General features: G+C 35.6%; 1 protein-coding gene across 9 annotated transcripts in view; it reads left to right on the top strand.

Moving 5' to 3' along the window:
- LRRC4C (leucine rich repeat containing 4C) overlaps positions 1-20,850 on the top strand; it is a 485,253-nt gene that overhangs the window by 231,842 nt on the left and 232,561 nt on the right. Inside the window, exon 3 of one of the 9 annotated variants that reach the window (XM_038137116.1) lies at positions 18,718-18,771. The exons of the other annotated variants lie outside the window; for them this stretch is intronic. The gene's annotated coding sequence lies outside the window, so the exon portion shown is untranslated. The remainder of the gene's footprint in view (positions 1-18,717; positions 18,772-20,850) is intronic. 9 annotated transcript variants of the gene reach the window in all.

Genomic DNA, 20,850 nt, shown 5'->3' with positions numbered 1-20,850 from the left:
GTCACATGGAAGATAAATTTTTCATGAACTGCATCCCAGTATACAAGATAAGAGATGAAACATTTGCACCAAGGTTAAAAATACTCAAAAATAAGTGAAGTGTCAAGTATATTTCTGGCTGTTATTTCAGCTAGCAAAAGCCATTTCAAAATCTCTTGACAAACATAAAGGAAAACATGTGTGTGTGAATTTTGAATAGGTCCCTTCTTTCTCAATTCCAATTTAAAATCCTGAGAACTTCGGGTTGTGAAAAGATTTCAATAGCACATGCACTATGGGCCACAGTTTAGCTGGAAACCTGAGAGTAATGCAAAAAACCCTAAAGACACTGCTAGCTACAAAGCTGACAAGTGTCATCACTGGTTTGTCATAACATATGCACATTTTTCATTACAAAATACACATACAGAATTCAATAGGCATTTTTATCAATTTTTTTCCCCCTAATTTGGAAATGACTAAGTACACAGTGTCTTTTCAGAGGGACAATTTGCATAAAATAAATAGTTTTGAATGTCTGGAAATTCTTTTTTTTCTGTAAATTTAGACTTAGGTTATGTTTGAAGCTGGCAATAACCCTACTGAGTGAAAGCTAGAGTGGGATCATATTCCATTCTCTCAATCTTCTTGCTAAACCAGATGGGCTTCGGGTTCCCTGTAGCTCTGAAAAGTGTCTTTCTGTCACCACTCTGGTTTCACTTGTAGGAATCTATTTTGTACTTACTTCAGCAAATCCCACAATGATATGTTGAGGTGCTTTTTTTTTTTTTTTTTTTTTTTTGCAGTTTTTCAGTGCAAAGCATTTAGAGAAATGTGGACTGGCCATCCCAGCAGTCTCTCATAATTCCTGGTGGTAGCAACAGCTGCAATGCACCAGAAAACAGAAACACAGGATTTCTCCTGCTCCTTCAAGTAAATAATGGCATGTAAATTTTGCTTTGGTAGCCCAAAAGTAACCACAGTGTTATCTGCTGTGCTGGCATCATTACAGAAAAATGTTTAGGAAAGAAGGAGGCAGCTGAGGGTGTGGGAGCATCTTACTATAGACATGCTCATGGAACCAGGAACCACATTGAGTAGGAACAGCCTTGAAGGCTATGGCTGCAGTAAGGATACTAAGAAAGAGGAAAACCTGAAGGAGCAGAGAACATCTGAGAAAAGGGGCAAAAAGCAAAGTGTGGTAGAGTAAAGCAGGAAGAAGAACAAAGCATTTGAGGGAGTGTACATGACCCTCGCATCCAAGTGTTTGCTTGATTGTGTTCTTTTTCTGCCCCATGCCTCACTTGCTTTACTGAGTTAATTAGCAGTAAATTAAACCAAGTAGAAATTGCCCAGTTTGAGATTGTTTGTTATATGTACACATAAGGCTGAAAAAGGAGATTGTATACATAGCACTAAAATAAACCAACTGTGACTGAAAACCTGAAGAACTTAATTTCTAAAACTAAGCCTGATGTTAGGCACCAGTTGTTTCCTTAAAAGATCTGTATTTTAGCTTTTCAGCCTGGGAAAGCAAATATTTGCAACCAACCATATTTCTGGTAAAGTACAAGATTGTTTCTACTACCTGCCTCATACTCTTAAATACTCTTTCACATAATTGGCTTTTTTATGTGAAGGATAAGCAGGAGGTAGTGCTTACATTTTTCCCTCAGGATTTAATATAGTCCTAAGCATTTACTTAGTTTGGAAATAATTAAAAATTAAGAAAAACATTTCCAAAAGCAAATGTAAATGTTTTTGCTACATTTTCACTGTTAGTGTGCGTTTAAATAAAACACACTTCCCCCATATACACCCACATACAGAAACTATAGGAACACCCTTTTGAATTCTCACTCTCTGCACTGTAAATGTCCCTTCATCCTTTAATTTTATATTTAGTTATATAGTTAAAACCAGTTAGGACTGCTGGTTTTAATAGTTATTAATACTGCTGGTTTTAATATGTTACTCAGATGCGTAATTATGTTCCCATTTATTTTGAGGCTGGTTGCCCTAGGGTTTTCTTTCTTTGTGGAGCTTAGTGGTCATAGATCATTTAAGCAAATCATTTTTTTATAGAGTTTTGAGGGAAACAATCTGTTGCTATGTGTTCACAAGTCAAAGGAAAGACATGCCCCACCCCCACCAGACCCTTAGCTTCTGGGAAAAAGTTTGAAGATTTGCATTCTTCCTTCAATGTGATTTAAGATCTATGAGATCAGCCACCTGGAATGATGAAACTTGGTGATATTTTCTTTATCCCAGTGAGCATATTCTGTAGAAGTACCCTATGAACACATTTATGGAATCCAAATATCATTGTATCCATTAAAAAAAAAAAGCAACAATAAAACCCCAACTAAAAGTAAAACCCAAAACCAAAAACAACAACAGCAAAAAAAACCCCAAAAAAACCCAAAAAACCTCAAAAAACAGACTTATAAGCCTTGTACTGCTAGTAACTAAGGAGGATTTTCCCTGGAGATAATTTTGTAGAGAAAATGGATCGAAGATCTCTCTGGACATTGACCCTAAAATTCCTGCATGAGCGATTCTTTATTTTGCTAAAGGTTTTGTTTTTCCTTTAGGGAAAAAAGTCCCAGCCACATAGTAAGGTAAAACCAAAATTGTTATCAGAGATTCTTTGGGCATAGCATATATTGCAGATGTGTGATTTGGGAGGGGTTAAGCAATACAGCTGAAATGGGCAGCAAGTGTTCAAAATTTGGTTGCTGTGTCGTTTCCTGCTGCTTAATCTGTTCATTTTAGTGTCATAAGGAATTACAAAATAGACCAATCACCTGAGTGACGTCAAGAAAATCTGTTCTTTTCATTGCTCTGCCTGATGTTTTAGCAGGTGAATTTTGCCGAATATTATTACACTGACTAGAATAAGCTTTGGGGTCATTGGAGGGTCAAGTTTTCCTTCTTTACCTGAATGTGGAGCACTGCTTTCAGAACCCCCCAAATGGCCTAAACCTCCCTCACTTATCTCTTACAAAAAAGTGTATTTGACAGAAAATGCAATCTCTGCTTCTTTCTCAAAGGGCACGCTGGAGGTGCAATGGAATACAGGCCCATCATCCTGCTGAATTACTCTGTTTGGGAAGGTGGTGATAATGTCTCTAAGTGGCTTCAATAATCTACTTCATTCTTCTCACTCTCCCTGGGAAAATCATTTGAGATTATTCTGCTCTGGAAGAGAGCAGAAACAGCTAGGGCTTGAAATAGCTCTAAAGGGTTGGAGTTTAGTTGCATAAATCCAGTAGAAGCAAAATACCTTCTGATCTCTCAAGCTTTACTGAATCTACAAAACTAGAAAGCAGCTCAAGTATATCTTGACTTTAGGACTTTTTTACATTTGAAATAATTGTAGAAGATGGGTCTGTGAGAGAAAGAGTTTGATGAGAAAATTCAAGATAAAGGTTTTACTTGGTCTAATTGCTTCATTTTAGATGATTTTGGTGGTATAATAGCGAGTGGCATATAGTTATATAGTAATTTAAAAATATCTCTAGTTTACCAAAAAAATGGAAAAATTGTGAAAAGATAAAAGAAGACCTTAAACATGCAGCTTAAATATATAACAAAGCTAACTTACTGCTTTGCCATATCTGGCCTTGGTCAATCACTGAGCCTTCTTACTCCATTTTTCCATATATCTTACTGCTTAAGGATGTCACTTTTCATACATTAGCCCAGACAATCACTGCCAGTGATAACCAGATGCCAGTCTGAGACTACCTATTGTTTCACTTAGACAACCACGTGAGAAATTATGTATTTGCAATTTGTGTAGAGTCACATACAGTTCAACAGAAAAATTAAAAGCTGGCCAGTCAGCACAGATTTAATATATTTATGAAGATATAACTTCATGTACTTGATATTCTCAGTTGCCAAACTGTGTTCAGAAGCCCAGATAAGACATATCCTGCCTCAGAATTTAAATATGGGAGAGGCTTATGAAGAAATTTGTGGTTCCACTTCTTGGAGGAAGAAGGGATTTTAGAGAGATAGCAGGTTTTAAACCATGAATTTCAAACAAAAAATACAGAAATTTTGATAAATACATCACCAGAAAATTTTAATTTTTGGTCTCCATGAGTATTTGAAAAAGATAACTTGCACTAAAAAGTCCCTTCTGTCTGAGATATATAAAATGTTACAGCATAGATGCCATGGATCTGTTTTTAAACTCTCGAGAGTCCTCTAGTTATGAGCTATTATCTTTAACCTCTTTATTTATTAAATCATATATTCAAATAAAATATAGATTGCCATATTTCTTAATTGTCACTTTCCTCTTGAAAAAAATACTTATGTTCAATAAATTTTGAATCCCCATAAATATCTATTTTTAGTAATGCTGTGATTGCTATTTTTAGTTATGTTACAGGTCTTTTTGTCTACAATAAAACCTAATCTAAGAAACATTTTTAATATTGTTAGTAATACCCTTTTAGATATGTCTTATCTTTTTGTGTCTTTGTAATAACTTCTGATCTCCCTTTCATCAGTGTGTGCAATCTTTAGCCCTAGAATTTCAACTCTGTCCTCTGTAGCATGTCATCTTCCTTGTACTTATCAAAATTGAAAATCGTCAAGAAATGCTGGTCATTCCCACTGTCTCTTTCAAAGGGGTGTTATATGCTCTGTGGAATCTAGCTCAGAGATGAAAAATAAATCTTCAATTTTTCTGCTATTTTTAGAAAGTTTTCTTCTTAAGAAATATGACAGCAGGAACTTTTGAAACTAATGCAAATTTTTGAAATATATTAAGATGCTATCAGTATGATGCCATGATATACATATTTGTTATCCACCATAAATTAGTAAATAATACTATCCAGAGTTAAAAATGAAAGTTAAAAATAGGTAAAATATGTGTGGTAAAAAAATCCATGCATGGAAATGTAGTACAATGAGCTTAACTTGTTCTATGAAACTTGCCTCTTTTCAAGTGTATGTAGTTTCACAGACAAAACAGTGGCTGATGTAGTGGATAAAAGTAGCTGCTTCTTGCTGTGTGCTAAAAATGTGTGTTATTGTATCTTCATTCAAATACAGTGAAAGAAAAGCAACTTTTACTTTCCAGAGAGTACCTTGATAGGACAGCCCATAAGCAGGAACCTGGCTGTGCCTGACAGGGACACGGGACATTTTCCTGGTGGCTATGGAGGCCCTCTTTTCCATAGCTGGCATTCAGTTATGAGTGGCAGTGTGTTTGATCCTGAAAAACATGGCCTGACATGCTACATTTGTCTCTCTCGTTCTAATTTTTCTCTGTAGTAATATGACTGTTAAGGAAGGAGGGTTTTCTAAGTATAATGAAAATACTCTCTGGTTGGTCATTTTCATGGATAGATGATATTATTTTCTGTGATAGAAGCTGATAGTTTCCTATTGAATGTGTCCCATAAATGAAAGCAACTCATTACTTTAGATAGCGCATGAATCTGCTTAGAAAATACAAACAAGAGAATGATACCAACAGAGTACCATTTTGTGCCTTCTGCCTGAAAGTGTTTGCTTTGTAGTAATGTTTAAAGCTTGCTCAACACTGAACACTGTTAACAATGATACAGTACCAGGGGCTTATGGCCTGTTATCAGAACTAATCATCATTCAAAGAGAGCTTGTGCCTTGCCTGAAGGTCTTGCAAGCTGAACTACTTGCTATTCTTCTATGTTTCAGTGAATGTGCTAAACAATAGAGTGTACACTAGGGGAAATAAATACTATCTTCCTGGCCTTGGTGGCTAATCTGATCGAAATTAAAGATGAGAATCATTGTATTGGGTTTGAGTGGTAAAGCTTTGAGATTGGAGAATACAGGTGCAGCTTCAGCAAGAAGCTGCTGGAACCTTGCCATATGAAACCTTTAGAGCCACTGACTAAAGCATCAGCAATAGCAGTAGTACCCTGTGATACCTTATTCAAAAATATGGAGAGAAATTCCTCTTGCAGAAGAGCAGCCAGAGCAAGAATATGTGAGAAAAACAGCCCAGCTGACACCAAGGTCAGTGCAGAAAAAGGAGCAGGAGGTGTTCCAGAGCAGAGATTCCCCTGGAGCCTGTGGAGCAACCCATGTTGACTCAGGCTGGGCCCTTGCAGCCCATGGAGGTCCATGGTGAGGTAAGTACCTACTTTCAGTCCATGGAGAAGCCATGCTAGGGAGGTGGATGTCCAAAGGAGGCTTTTACCCCATGGAAAGCCCACACTTGTGCAGTCTCCTGACAGGACTTGTGGGAGACCCACACTGGAGCAGGCTTCTGCAGGATTTGTGACTACACGGGGAACTCAGGCTGGAGTAGCCTGGTCCTGAAGGACTGCACCCTGTGGAGGAAAGCCATGTTAGAGCAGTTAGTGAACTGCAGCCTGTGGGAAGAAGTCATGTTGGAGAAGTTCATGGAGAATTGTATCCAATGGGATGTACCCCATGCTGAAGCAGGGGAAAAGTGTGAGGAGTCCTCCCTCTGAGGAGGAAGGATCGGGGGAGACATGTGATGACCTGATGGTAATCCCCCTTCTCTGTGCCTCTGTGCCATTGTCACGGGAGGATGGAGAGAAAATTGTGGGAGTAAGACTAAGCCCAGGAACAAGCAGGGAGTGAGAGGAAGGTGTTTGAAGGTTTAGTTTTTATTTCTTGTTATCCTACAGTGACTTCATTGGAAATAAATTAAATTAATAAAATAAATTAATTCTCTGAGTTGAGTCTATCTTTCCCGTGAAGGTGATTATGAATGATCTCCCCCGTCCTTAGCTTGACTCATAGTCTTTTGTTATATTTACTGTCCCCTGTCCAGATGAGGAGGGGGAGTGATAGAAAAGCTTGTTGGGCACCTGTCATGCAGTCAGGGTCACCTCACCACTGTCATTTAGAATTTACAAATAGCTAAAGAAGATGAGACCACCTTGACGCAGTGTCTTCCTATTATGGTACGTAGGTGTGAAATCTCAAGGTTACTTTAAAGAATTAATGTGTTGTAGTTATTTCACTCATGCATCCTAACTCATCGCACTAGAGGAAACCTTGGTGATGAAGTATAGTATGGCCCCTCACAACAAATCATAGCTAGGAGGCTAGATCAAACACCAAAATGTGAGTTTCCACAAGTTGCTACTCTAAACAGCAATTGAAATACTTCAGGGACTCATAGCTGACAATCCAATGTTCAAGAAAGATGATGAATGAAAAGGTGGATAATTGCAAGGAAAACATCTGACAGTTTAATTTGGTTAAAATTCTAACTACGGTTATTTGGAAGGATTGATTTTATTTTGCTTTGCAAGGGACCAAGTAGGAGTCAAGGAGCAAATGCAGGAGGCAGCTCAGTAAAAGAATGCCTATTTTGACCTGTGATACTGACTAGACCATGCATTTTACCAAGAAAAATGACTCTACTAGCTGTGTAACACAGCAATTGTTAGCTTTGCTGAAGGTTGATTTTGGATTCACATTTGATTTAGATTTTTACAGCCAATTTGATAATTGCCTTCTGGGCATGCTTGGAGGTCTGGACTTCCTTGAAATAACACTATGTACAAATATGAATTCACATAAGTCTTTACCTCCCTGTTCTAAAATGGATTCAATCATTCAGAGTCTGAACTGGTATATTTGTTTAGTATAGTAAATTGTGTTATTCCAGGAGGGATTGAGTGTGAACATTCCTATTGTGTATTTTTCTATTTAGAGGCCAGTGTTGTTGCTCTTGAGTGGGAGGAGCCTTTGAAATGGTGCTGGTTTTGCTCCATGTTATATTTTGTCTCTTTTAAAGCATTATTCTGAGATAAACTCGTGTGAGCATCCAGCTGTTTCATGAGGCAGAAACTTTTGCATGGATGCTTCAGTGCTTTGGGTAGGTTTCCTCTGAATACTTTTGAAAGGTAATGTTACTGCTCTTCATTACTGGGGATGTCTCACTGTTTTCATTACTTGTAGAAGAAGCTGAGTTTCTTTCCTCTTGTAATGCTGTCAAATACTTAGCAGGGATATTACTGAAAATAAATCAGTAGCAATGGTACACTAATGCAAGTACTTCTCTTTCATGAGTAATGGAGAAAAGCAAGGTTAGCAGGGAAGGATAAATGCAGCCACACCTCATACCTATCTCAATGAGTTTTGTACACAAGCTCTGCATTTAATGTTTTGGCCCATTTGTTGTTATAATTGGACTAAGTAAATCTAAAGATTAAATAAAGCTGAAATACAGTAAGAAATCCTGAATTCCTAACACCATTTTCAGAGTGTGAAAAAGTGAAACCATTACTTATAAACCCTAATTTTTTTTCAGGGGATAAAGTTGGTAAAAGAAATTTATACTTTTCAGAATTAATAGTATCATTTCATTAGAAATGAGGGGCCTTTTGTAAGAGAGTAGAGTAACAGAGAAGAAGAGAGAGGAAAAAATCTGCACTGTTGATGATTCCAAATTTCACTTTCTGTCTGAGACTGCTGGAATTGTTGTATAGTCAAACAAAAATTACCATTTAAATAAGATTTTAACGACAGAAAATTATACACAAAATGTACCGAAGGATACAAGAAGGTCCTCCAACCTATCTTTGGACATTTCTATGTCCTTGTCCTCTAGGAGACAACATCTGCAGTGTACACTTCCTGAAACATAATCTAAATTTTCGAACATTAGTGATCCATTAGTGATGCGTTCTAATGCTTGCTTGTAGAAATGATCCTAAAACGTGTTATTTTTGTGATAATTACATAATATTTCTTTTTGAGCTACCCAGAATGCTTAGTGGAGAGTAGTTTAATCTCTTTGCAGTGGTCTTTTACATCCCTCAGCCGTGTCTTCTCTAAACTGAATAACAGCTATTTGTTTCATTTGCTGTCAAAAGTACAGATTCTAGATTGCTGTTCACTGTCTAGAAGCATGGCTTCCCATTATAGAGATAATTTTGAGTTGAAACTTTTCCTGGGTAGACTAAAAATACAATTTCCTTTGTCTCACAGACAATTTCTATTCTACGCTTCAAGGTTTCATAATTACTGTTTTCATTAAGCCTGCTTATTCTGACTTGAGGTCACTTTCTGACCTGCAATATTCCATTTTCCACTGATCTTTACAGGTCAGTAGGTTCAGTTGCAATTATTTAACCATAGGAAATACGTTTTTTCATCTGTTGGTACATCTGGATAAGATAGCTTTTATGCTCAGAAATGTGACGAAAGTCTCAATAGTTCTTCTACATGTGAGATTTTAAGCTTACTATCCATGAAGTATTTCAGTTAGCAGGAACTGTTTTGCTTAAAGGGGCACATTGACTACTGCTGTGAATGCTGGCTCTGTGCTGAGCCTTTCGATGCAGTCTGTAAGGCAGATTGTCCTACAGCACTTCATTTGAAACACCTTCACTCGCTGACTTACAGATGTTTTTCTTTGAATGTGCTGAGAGTATCAACCTGCCTGTGGCTTTTCATAACATGTCTTTTTTGGTTGTCTTGATCTCATCATTGTCTTTCATGTAGTGTGTCAGTAAATGGGTATGAAGTCCAAACTCTTTCTTTGAAATCCATTGGATTTAATCTCTTCAAATAACACTAAGAATAAAACTAAGGCCTGTCTGTAATTAAACTTATTAGCCTCCTATACTAGAGACATTAGATTTTGCTTTACTCTTTATGCTTGTGGACTCTCATATACATAATTTAGGTCCCCTGCATATCAACTATAAACAACAGCTGAGATTCTCAGTTTTAGGATAAGGTTGCTCATTCATTTTACTTTGTCTGTGTTTGTGAATGGATTATTCTCCCAATGTGGCGTTTTAGGGATTTATCAAATGTGTTGAATTTCCTAAATGACATAAATTTTGAGAATTTATTTCTTTCATCATTTTCAAAGTTGGAACATGAGTCTTGCAAACATTTTATATTTTATTAATGTTATTCACTGGTAGTTATTTCCTGGAATAGAAGCACTACAAAATGAGGTAGTTTGGTTTGTCTCCATTTAGATAAAATTCATATTCATTTACAGGTTTGATTTTTTTTCCTTCATTGTTAATTCAAACAGATCCATATGCATAGATTAATATCTAAAACCATCACTGAATCATGTGTATGATTTTTATATTTTTTACACATGCATTGACGTAAGTAAGAGGCATTATGTGTTTACAACTTGTAAAAGTCCAGATGGTTTTGATGCTAAGGACCCTGAGTACCCATATGTGGCTAAATAAACAAATGTGTGTTGATTTGCAATGCTTCTACACAACAAACGTTCCTACTGACTAGAGGAAAAGACCAAGATGCCAACCAGAACTTCTAGAATACCTGCTACCTTTGTTTGTTTACTGTTTTAAGCGTTTAAAAACTGTGCATCCACAAAAAAAAAAAAATAGAGATTTATCATAGTACTGGGATTGACATATTTTCCTTTTTCACTTCTCAAGATCCTGCAGAACTGTATTCAATTTTTTTAAATGGCAAGAGAACTAAAATAGCTTGCTGTTCTGTTAGAGAAACTTTATTATAGTGCTTGCAGGTGAGAAGAGAGGCAGTAGGTCATGTCTTTATTAAAACATATCTAATTAAGTAATGTGGATAAAGCTTTCCCTTCTTACAATATGTCTCATTTTTGATAAAATTCTGACAGCTGATTGGGCTGGAGTTAAAGAGTAAGTTTCGGGTCAACCAGTGCACTCAGATGTTGCTTTCCATTGAAGCCACACTCAGCCAAGGCAACAGGAGTCAGTTTTAATGAGGCAGGAGCTGCCTCTGAAGGAGACAGATCATAAATTAGTCATACAAGAAGAAGGAAACATAAAGGTACATACAGAGGATCTAAAGCAGTTTTGGCAAACAAAGAAAGGTGATTTCCTACTGATGGCCCTCTAAAGTCCTTCAAAATGAAAGTAACAGATGGCAGGGGCATTGTCACTAGGTTGTGATGACATATCTTTAGAAGCTGGTTATTGTCAAGGATATCCCTCTGATGAAGAATCAGAGAAGGGCTTTTCTGAGTTTTGGTTGACATCTCCTATTTGTCCTCGTGCATGGCAGACTGCTTTGAATGGTGTCAAGGTTTGTCTCATCCCATAACTGTGATATCCATTTTGCGTTTACAGCTACATGAGCAAATGATGATGTCAAAGTAGTGAATTTTGATGGAAAATCTGAAGCCCGATTTAATGGTAATTAAAATTAAATCTTGAAAGAAAATCTATTCATAAAAAATCTATTCATAAAAACTAGCTTATCAGTGAAGGGGCTGACATTTCTGTGATTTCTTTCCTACTTCATATTCTGGATTGTGTTGTCCAATGTTAGTAAATTTATCTTCATAATAAAGTTATGATTTAATAAAATACTGTTACATCTGTTTACTTAGAAATAACTGAGACAAAACATGAGTAGACAGGCCTTAACAGCTATATATTTCTTTTGTTTTATTATTTATGGTTGATTTTTTATGACATTATAACTACTCGTCTCTTAGACCTTTTGAAAACCCAGTTGTGTATTTAGAGTACATATATTGAGCAGCTGTATTATATTCATGTTACTCTGTAATGTTCAACCATCCAAACCCAGCAAAATTCTTGCAGAAGCAAATTACAGTTTTAGTGTGGAGAGGATTTGAGGAAGCTGAGGTCCCCTGTAATGAAGTCACTTGCTTAAGGTTGCATGAATAGTCCGAAATAGAGCTGTGGAGGAGATTTAGAGTGGACCGCAAGCACAAGACCATCCTTCCTCTTTGTAAATAATGGATCTGAGTAGAAATATATATGTTTTGTTGGTGGTTTTAGATAAGAAAATGGAATTGTCACAAATACAATTACTGATTTTTTTCAGAAAGCTCAGGAAATATAAATCTTGATATTCTTTTTCTGTATGAGCTGTCATTATAAAAGCTATGCTAGTTAGAGTTTTTTAGCTAATTTATTAGTTTGATGCATCATAAATCAAATAACTCACTAGTTTTATTCATTATAGGCAGAAATACTTGTGTTATTCTCAACTTCTCCAGTACAGCTAATGTGTGCAATTCTGCAAACCTTAACTACTGTGAGTGGTTCCAGCGAAGTCAATTTGTTTAATGAAGTTTACTTAGAGTAATAGGAATTAAGTCAACTGCTGAAAAATAAGCTACAATAAACTATGTTCTTTGTGAAAATTTATGCAAAAAACCACTTTTGATTCTAAGATACAGTGGCAAAATATTCCAGTAATTAAACATGTCAGAACATATATTAAGCTGTTTCAAGAACTGCTTCCTGGCATAAGATAGCATTTTATTCTTTAGATGTTATTTGAGTATGCAGAACATTACAGTCTGTGCTCAACTGAATTAGCACAATTGAACATTCTCACCATTTAAAGCCTTTAAAACCCTGAATCAGATCCTAAAAACCTCCATTCTCTTATTTTCTGAGACTTCAAGTATTTGGATAGTAGATGTTTTGTGATTGTTTTGGTTGTTTGGCTGTTTGGTTTTATAGGATAAATTCTTTGTAAGGGTTTGGTGTTTTTTGTTTTCTTTCACCTTTTTATATATGCAGCATTAAAATATGGTGACTGAGAACAGCATGAAAGTTATGATTTAGCGAAACAGATTCATTCTTCGAGTAGTGTTTTAAAGATAAACCCAGCATAACAAAATATGCTAAAACAATAAGACTTGTCAGCATTACTAATGATAATTAGCTCTTTTCAAATAATCTGCCCTCTCCAAAATGATTGGTGAATTTGGGCATTATATCTAATTAATTTTCATTTTATTGAATGACAAATGATATATTAATTAGCATTTGTGAGCCTTTCTGTGCCAGTGTTAATTTTAAGAAAGCAGGCTCAAAGCAATTTTCTAATAAAATTTGTGTAGAGTGAAAGCACAATCAGGGATGGCACGAACCAGTTTCTTAGGGGCTCAGGGCTCCGAGGCTGCAGACCTCCCTAAAACAAGGACTATTTCCAGTCCATACTGCTCTTCTGTTTTATTTAAAATATATTAGAATGTCTTGACTTTTCTCCTGTCTACCAACATATGTCCACAGAGATAAATCCCCTCCTTTTGTAAGAGAAATATATACCCATCAAGAAATGCCAGGCTACATGATCATATTGATTTATCCAGATTGTGATGTCTTTTTCTGTTGATCATGTTTTAGTGTTGGGATCAGTGAGCTATGAAGCTGTGTATTTCTGAGTTTTCCTCTGACTAGCAAAAAGTCTAGAGGATGATCATTTCCTCTCTACTCTGAACAGAGGCTTTTAATTGTTTGGCAGGAAACTAACATGTCTACTGAAAGAAAGTAAATTTCCTCAGATTTTTCAGAGCTTTTCCCCTATAGTTTTTTTTCAATGCCTGATTATTTTATAGTTTTGTAAATGTACTAATTTAACATCAAAATCCAAATAACAAGGGAAGAGCATAGAAAAAGGAGTACCTGCTAGCTCTTACTACTTCTGTTATGGTCAGGACCATATTTTGAATATTCCTCAACTACTTCTTCAGAGTCTTATTCACAAAAATCCCCACTGGTTAACTCAATTGAGAATCTTCCATGTAGTTTTGAAGTTTCCTATTGATTTAATCTTTATTTTTACTTGATTATCAAATGTATAAATCTATAATTATTGCAAACCCAAGAAAGAAAATATTTTTATATGAAATATTGAACATCTACTAATAAAAAAGATTTATTTGCTCAAATGAAAAGCCTTAAAATACGTGCACTGGCCTGGTTTGATAGCAAGTTTATAAGCTATAATGATGTTTATATTTCATTTTCTGGTAATGGAATTCAATGGTTTAGGGGCTCTGAATATCTAAAAATAATTAAGAAAAAAATCACATTGAAAAGACTGACATTTCAATAACAACCAATACCCTTATGACATCAGAAAAATACAGATGTTCAGAGAGTATGCCAGATTCTGAGTGGATGTAGCAATTTTTCCTAAGCCAGACCAGACAAGTTTCTGAAGATAGTTAATCTGCTCTCTGAAGCAGTTACTGAAATAGAGCTGCGCTGAGTTATGCTCCCCCAGGACTTTCCTATACAAAATTTATTCTACTCAAGTAAAGATGCCTTTACAACCCTCACCATTTGAAGTTCCAGATAATGCAGTACTTTAAGTGCAAACGAGTTTCTGTGTATTTGGAAAGATTCTTATTCTTAGCATCAGTGAAGTGTGAAGTTAGGCTTGCAACTTTTGTATCATATTTCTCCAGTAACTTATTAAAACCAACTCTTATGTTTTAGAGATGATTGTTAAAGTGAACAACTTCATTGAGATGAATGGAGAAAACATCTTTTCCCTGAAGCATCTTTGCCACTTTTTCAGGCTGTTATTTGCAGCATGACCTTATATCAAATTTGCATATGAAAAGTTGTTTCCAAAATTATGAGATCCAGCAATATTTTCTTGACTTCTTCATATGCTTAAGTTACAGACTCAGTACTTCAAACACTCATAAAATTTGGTTGAAATCAACCAAAAACGTCTTTCTACTTTTTTACTACTTGTTCTCATGGAATTACTTTCAAAAGGTAGCAACTGCAACAAGTATTTCACTTGCTAGTCTGTTTGTTTATTAGTCAAAATTAGAATTGGATTTGCTTTTCTTCCAAATACTTATAGCTTGTGAGATCCTAAAGGGAAAATCTTAACAGAATATAAACTTGCTTTGTTTGTTATCAAGCAGCAAAGTACTTGTTTGTTAATTTTGATCAGTTACTATCAAATTTGATGATATTTTATCAAGTAGTTATCTCCTGCTCTTGAAAAATAAACTATTGGTTTGTTTACCTCAATTGAAATGACCCTCACCCCCAATATCTCTTTTATGCAATATAATTTTATATTGTGGTATTCAACTGTTGGCACATTGACTGCACCCAATCAAGGATTGCTTTACATTTGCTCATATTTTGACTCAATAACATGTTGAGCTATGAAGATAATTTATTCACGTAATTTAATTCTTTGTTTTGTAGCCAAACTGAAATTAAGCATAAATTAAATGGGTTTGGCTTTCTCTAACAAGAAAATTTTTCATTTGTCATGTCAGGTTTAATGGATGCATGAGAAGTGCTTAATTTCAGAAGGTTTTGTGGTTTTTTGGTTTTGTTTATGGGTTTTGTTGTTTTGTTTTTGTTGGGTTTTTTTTTGTTCAAAGCAGGGGAGTTTTTGAAATAAATTCCCAAATTGCATGAAAACTTGAAACAGATCAAGAAATAATGTTTGTGCTGATGACATCTATTATGCTCCCAGACAAGGCTATTTAGAGATATCAGCTGACAGGTAAAATGATATGATTTAGCCTTTTTTCTTTTAAAGTGTTTTTATATGGGCAAACAGCACCCTTTGCCTTGCATGACATGGTACCTCTCCAAATTGATGGATAGTTAAGTTACTCTAAAACTTAATCACTGTAAATGTATTTTATACAGCATAAATAATTTTGAATAATAAACATTAACTGTTACTAAATATATTTTAAAATAATTTCAATTCAAAGTTAAAAAATGTTTTTTGTAATATGTTGCATATGACTAGCTATTTTTCTATTATTTTTAACAATAATTGAAACACTAAATACTTCTAAGCAAGATTATCCTTTAAATGAAACTTTTGACTATCATTAATCAAAGATTTAACTGAATATCTTTACCTAGAGCCAATTCCTAGTCATATAAGTTTGTGTTTCCATTATATTTATTTCAAAGGAACTACTGCAGAGTGAAAGCATGACTCTTGGTTAAATATTAAGGTCTCAGGATTTTGCTTATACTTTAATTGTACACTGTGTAATGAGAGAATCACATACATATTTTGTTTACATTTTATATTAGAAAAATTGAGGAGATTTCTAAAGAGCTTTCTGAAACTGAAATAAATTAATTTTTAGGATATACGCATTAGAAAAGTAGATAAAGTCAAACATCTTGGTTTAGTTAACAACATTTTTTGTATAATAATAGGAAATACCCATTTAAGGACAATCTAGACCAAGGTAGGAACAGAAATTACATATACAGCAGAGCTTTCTGATCCTAAAATACATTCCATCCTCTTTTATGTGCAAAGCACATAAGAGCAGGTGGTAATAGCTGCTAAGAGTCCATCACATTAGCATTGCTGCTTTTTAAAATAATTCTCTCTCAGATCTGTACCTAGGGAATAAGATTGTATAGAACTGGGGTAATTGAGAAGACCCGTGAGAAAGAAAGATGAACATATGAAACCAGTGCCCTTCTTTTACTTAATATGCACTGCCCTTCCCAGACCTAACTATATCTTTGTAAGGCAGTGAGCTTTGGGAGCTGTGACTTTAAGCCAGTGCTTGCCTTCCCTGTGTTTGTCAGCACAAGAGTTACAGTGTCATGAACAGAAATTTCTCTTCCAGTGTTGGAAGGCAGAAAGGGAAGGCAAAGAAAGTGTAAACTTCCTGGTTTATTGCTGATGCAGAATTCTGCATTTAATAAGAAACAAGAAAACATAAGCAATTGCCAAAATGGTTATTTTGGACATCTGTATTAGTTATGTTATTCCATTGTGTAACAAAAAATGTCATTGTAGTGCACGTATCTCAGATGATGAAAAGAATATATATCAGTTTTGTGTCATTTCTTGTTTTAGGAGCTTTTCCTCCACCAACAAAGTTTAATAAAATATTTGTAATGAGCTGTGAATTCCCGGGAATTCAGCTAAGATTGCATGGATGAATTTTAGTGTAAGTTGGAATGACAAATAATTGCAGCTGTAGAAATCAGATTGGTGATTGTCAAATACACTCCACAAAGGCACACTTAGATTATCTGCGAAAAGGAAATGTAGTGCAGTTGACTATAGCTGTACTATAAAATCTCTTTATGTACTGGTGGCAATTAGAAATTCGTAAAATCTTTGTAGAAAGCAGACTTGCCAACTGTTGACATGTTTTCTAAAAAATCTTTTTCTGTCCATGTAAGCACTTGGTATCAACTGCTTCACAGGATCAAGTTGAAATGAAATGTTCAGTAATCATGGCCATTAACAATAAGAAAGTTAAATACAAGTCCAAAACAATTAGTCTAAATTTAATTTCATTTTAGGTCATCTGCTAGGAAAATTTGGTTATCTGTGTATTAGAAAAGCCTAGGGCACAAAAAAGGGTTCCTTAGTCAGCAAAAACTACAATGCTCGATAAACTAAGCTCCTCTAACAAGTCTGTATGAATTTTACTTCCTGGTCTATGTCTTCGGAGGTGGTTCATAGGTGTGCTCTGACTGTAGAATCAAAAGTTCTGGTACATGAATCTCTCATATTGTGGGGGAAGGAACCATGCCTCCAATCCATGCTGAACTTTATGTTGTGTAAGCCAAGATTAGCCAAATATCTGAGGGTTTTGAAAGAATATTTTTAATTTACTAGAGTATGTTGGAATTTCCTGAATACTGTTTCATAACTGGCAGAGGATATATTTCTGGAAAATCTGTTTGTGGTATTAAGGGTAGAAAGTGTGAGAAAATTCAGAAGAAAATTTGGGCACTAGAAAACATTAGAGAGAATCATCAGGGGTGTATTTACTAATCAGTGAATGCAATGAGTCGCTGAACTGTATCATTTTACATAGGCAGGTAATATCTTAAAGCTGGTTTTACACCCTGGAATGTGCATTAAAATATCATTGGCATACAAAGCAAGAGATACCTGAACATCCTTAGTATACAGAGGCATAAATTACTGAGTTAACTAATCCTTTTTTTGTTTGTTTGGATTTTTTTGTTCTTTTTTTTTTTTTTTAACTCTGTCAGATTAGAACTGAAGTATCAAGGCCTGAGATTTTTGCTAGCTTTGTGATTTGATTCATCTTCAGTTTTCTGATTAGGTGAGATCCCAGGCATTTCCTGTGTCTGGGATTTTGAACTAATACTTGAGAGAGGAAAAAAGTTAATTTGGGAAAATTTGAGGCATCTTGCTTATTTTGTTGTACCTTTGTAATTTTTCACAGAAGTGAATTCAATTTTCAGCTTTGAAAAAACACAAATGCTTTGAGACAGGACCTTTTATTTCATTCTTTGTATGCTTTCTGGTAAATCAGAGGGTAATATGCATATTTTTGTAAAATAATTCTTTGTATAATGCATTTCACCTCACTGGCTCAGTTATTTATAAAATGTGCATTCCTAATGATTGTTTTTAATCTAAGATTCCTTTTGTTTGTGCTTTAGATATGTTAAAAGGAAGTGCTGAAAATGAAAGACAGAAAAAATAATTTATCAAATGAATCATATGAGAAAACTCTGTGCAAAAATTCAGCAGTCCTCATTTAACTCCTAATTGGAATATTTTCATGAAAGATTGTCTGCCTTAATTATTCTAGTTTACCAAAGAACAAATAAAAAGAAAACTTATGTAGCTGATTGTATTTGATCTGCTGCCATTAAAATATCTATGTTCAAACGTAGTTTCTCATCTAAAATACAGATTACAATGAAGTGAGAGAGAGCATGAAGAGAATAAACATAATGAGAGGATAGTTTGGTATGTCCTAAATATCTAAAATTCGCTAAAATTTTCATGCTAGAGAATTTGAAAAATGCAGTCATCCTGAGTCTTAAATATGGTTGAAATTTGATTAGAACCAGAAAATAAAAGTATACTGTTGAATAAAAGTTATATTATAACAGAGAAATGTTACTTATTTGACAAAACCAGGTACTTCTATAATACTTTCTTGGGTTTTTTTGTTTGTTTACTCTTTTACAGAATCACAGTCTTTAGAAAAATAACTGCTACCTTTTTTGAGAGAAAGATCTAATGGTATGTTTCTTTCGGAGAATTCATTTTATAAAATCACTTTTTGAGATCTGCTTAAGTATCTCTCTTTCGTGGTTTATAAAGTGAACCTGAATGTTCATGTTTCGGTTAAGTTTCTAAATAAGGTAAAAGATAGGAACACAGTAAAATATTTAAAGTCTGAAGCTGTATGTCAGTGAGTTTCATAGAATCCTAGAATGGTTTGGGTTTGAAGGAACTTTTAGAGGTCATCTGGTCCAAGCTTGCTGTAATGAGCAGGAATATATTTAGCCAGATCATGTTGCTCAGAACCCTGTCCAACCTGACCTTGAACAATCCCAGGGATGGGAACTTTTATGGGTGTTTAGGGTCAGGAATCCAGAAGTTCTAAACTAGAACTTTTATTTGTGGTCAGCACCAGATAATTTTTTAGGTCTCAGGTTGCGTCTATCTTATCAACATAAAAGCTGTATATTGGAAGAACATTTGCAGAATTTGCAGATCAACTAAGTTATCTGCAGATGAAGTACTTTGCATTTTTTGACAGGAATTTCTGTCCAAGTACTTTCAGCTACAGAAACCCAGTACAAGAGAACTTTGGAAGCAAATCCACACTGTTCTGCTTAACTGTTTGGATTTTTGGCTGTGACAAAATAAAAGATGGTGCTGCAGGCATATTATGATGACACAGAAAGAGCTACAAATTTGGAAAATGCTTTTGGGTTTGGCTTGGTAGTTGAGCTTTAAAGGAAAAAGATTCATGCATCACTATGTAATAAAATATATTTACAAGGAACAGAATTTACTATTATAAAGGCTGGGAGGAGCCTCAGCTGTAGTTACCATGAGATTGTGGACTTCACTATAGGGCGAGGAGGAAGCAGGGAAACTGATAAGATTGCAATCATGGACTTCAGGAGAGCTAACTTTAGCTTCTTCAGGGATCATCTTGGAAGAATCACATAGGAACATGTGGGAAGAGGAGTCCAAGAGAGTTGGTTGATATTCAAGGATCAGTTCCTCCAGGCTTAAGAACAATGCATCCTAATAAGTAAGAAATTGAGCAAAACGGGGAAAAGACCTCCATGGGTGAATAAAGAACTTCTGTCATTCCTCAAGTAGGAGGAGGAAATATACATGTTGGAAACATCATGGGGCCACTAGGATGAATATAGAAAAGCTTTCAGAGAAAGTAGAAATGGGATAAGCCCAAGGCCCATCTAGGGTATCAAGGACAGCAAGAAGGGCTGCTTTAAAGACACCAATAACAAAAGGAAAATTAAGGATAATGTGGACCCATTGCTAAATGGAGGGGGGACCCTGGTGATAAAGGATGGAGAGGAGGCACAATTACTGAAAGCCTTCTTTGCATTGGTCTTTATTGACAAGATCAGCCCCATGGAATCTCTGACCTAGAAGGGTGAAGGAATGTTAGAAGGTTTTCCCTTGGTCAAAGAAGATTGGATTAGAGGACACCTAGGAAAATTTGTCATCCACAAGTCCATGGGCCCCGAGGAAATGTATCCATTAGTGCTGAGAGAACTGAGATGACACATGGTCATCTTTGAAAGGTCATGGTGATCGAGAGACGTGTTTGAGGACTACAAGAAAGCAAAAGTTACCCCAGTCTTCAAAAATGGCAAGAAGAAGGATCCAGGGAACCATTGGTCAGTCAGTCTCAGCTCAATCCCTAATGACTGGGTCATTCTGGAGGCCATGTCTAACCACAGGGATTACAAGAAGATGATTGGGAGTAGTCAGCATGGATTAATTAAAGGTGGATCATGCTTGACCAATCTGTATTCCTTCTACAATAAACAACTACCTGGATGGATGAGGGGAGAGCAGTGGATATTGTCAGAATCAGCTTTAGCCAAGCTGTTGACAATGTCTTTCCCAACATCCTTGTAGGCAAACTCAGGAAGTGTGGACTGGATGAGTGGACAATAAGGTGGATTGAGAACTCACTGAGTGGCAGATCCCAGAAGGATGTAATCAGCAGCACAGGGTATGGTGGGAACAGTGACATTGGTGCTGTCTACCAGGGTTCCATACTGGGCCCACTGTTATTTAAATAATTCATCACTGACTTGGAGGAAAGGG

The sequence above is a fragment of the Motacilla alba genome, chromosome 5, assembly GCF_015832195.1.
Source record: "Motacilla alba alba isolate MOTALB_02 chromosome 5, Motacilla_alba_V1.0_pri, whole genome shotgun sequence".
Classification (NCBI taxonomy): domain Eukaryota; kingdom Metazoa; phylum Chordata; class Aves; order Passeriformes; family Motacillidae; genus Motacilla; species Motacilla alba.
This window is presented reverse-complemented; position numbering and strand designations above follow the sequence as displayed.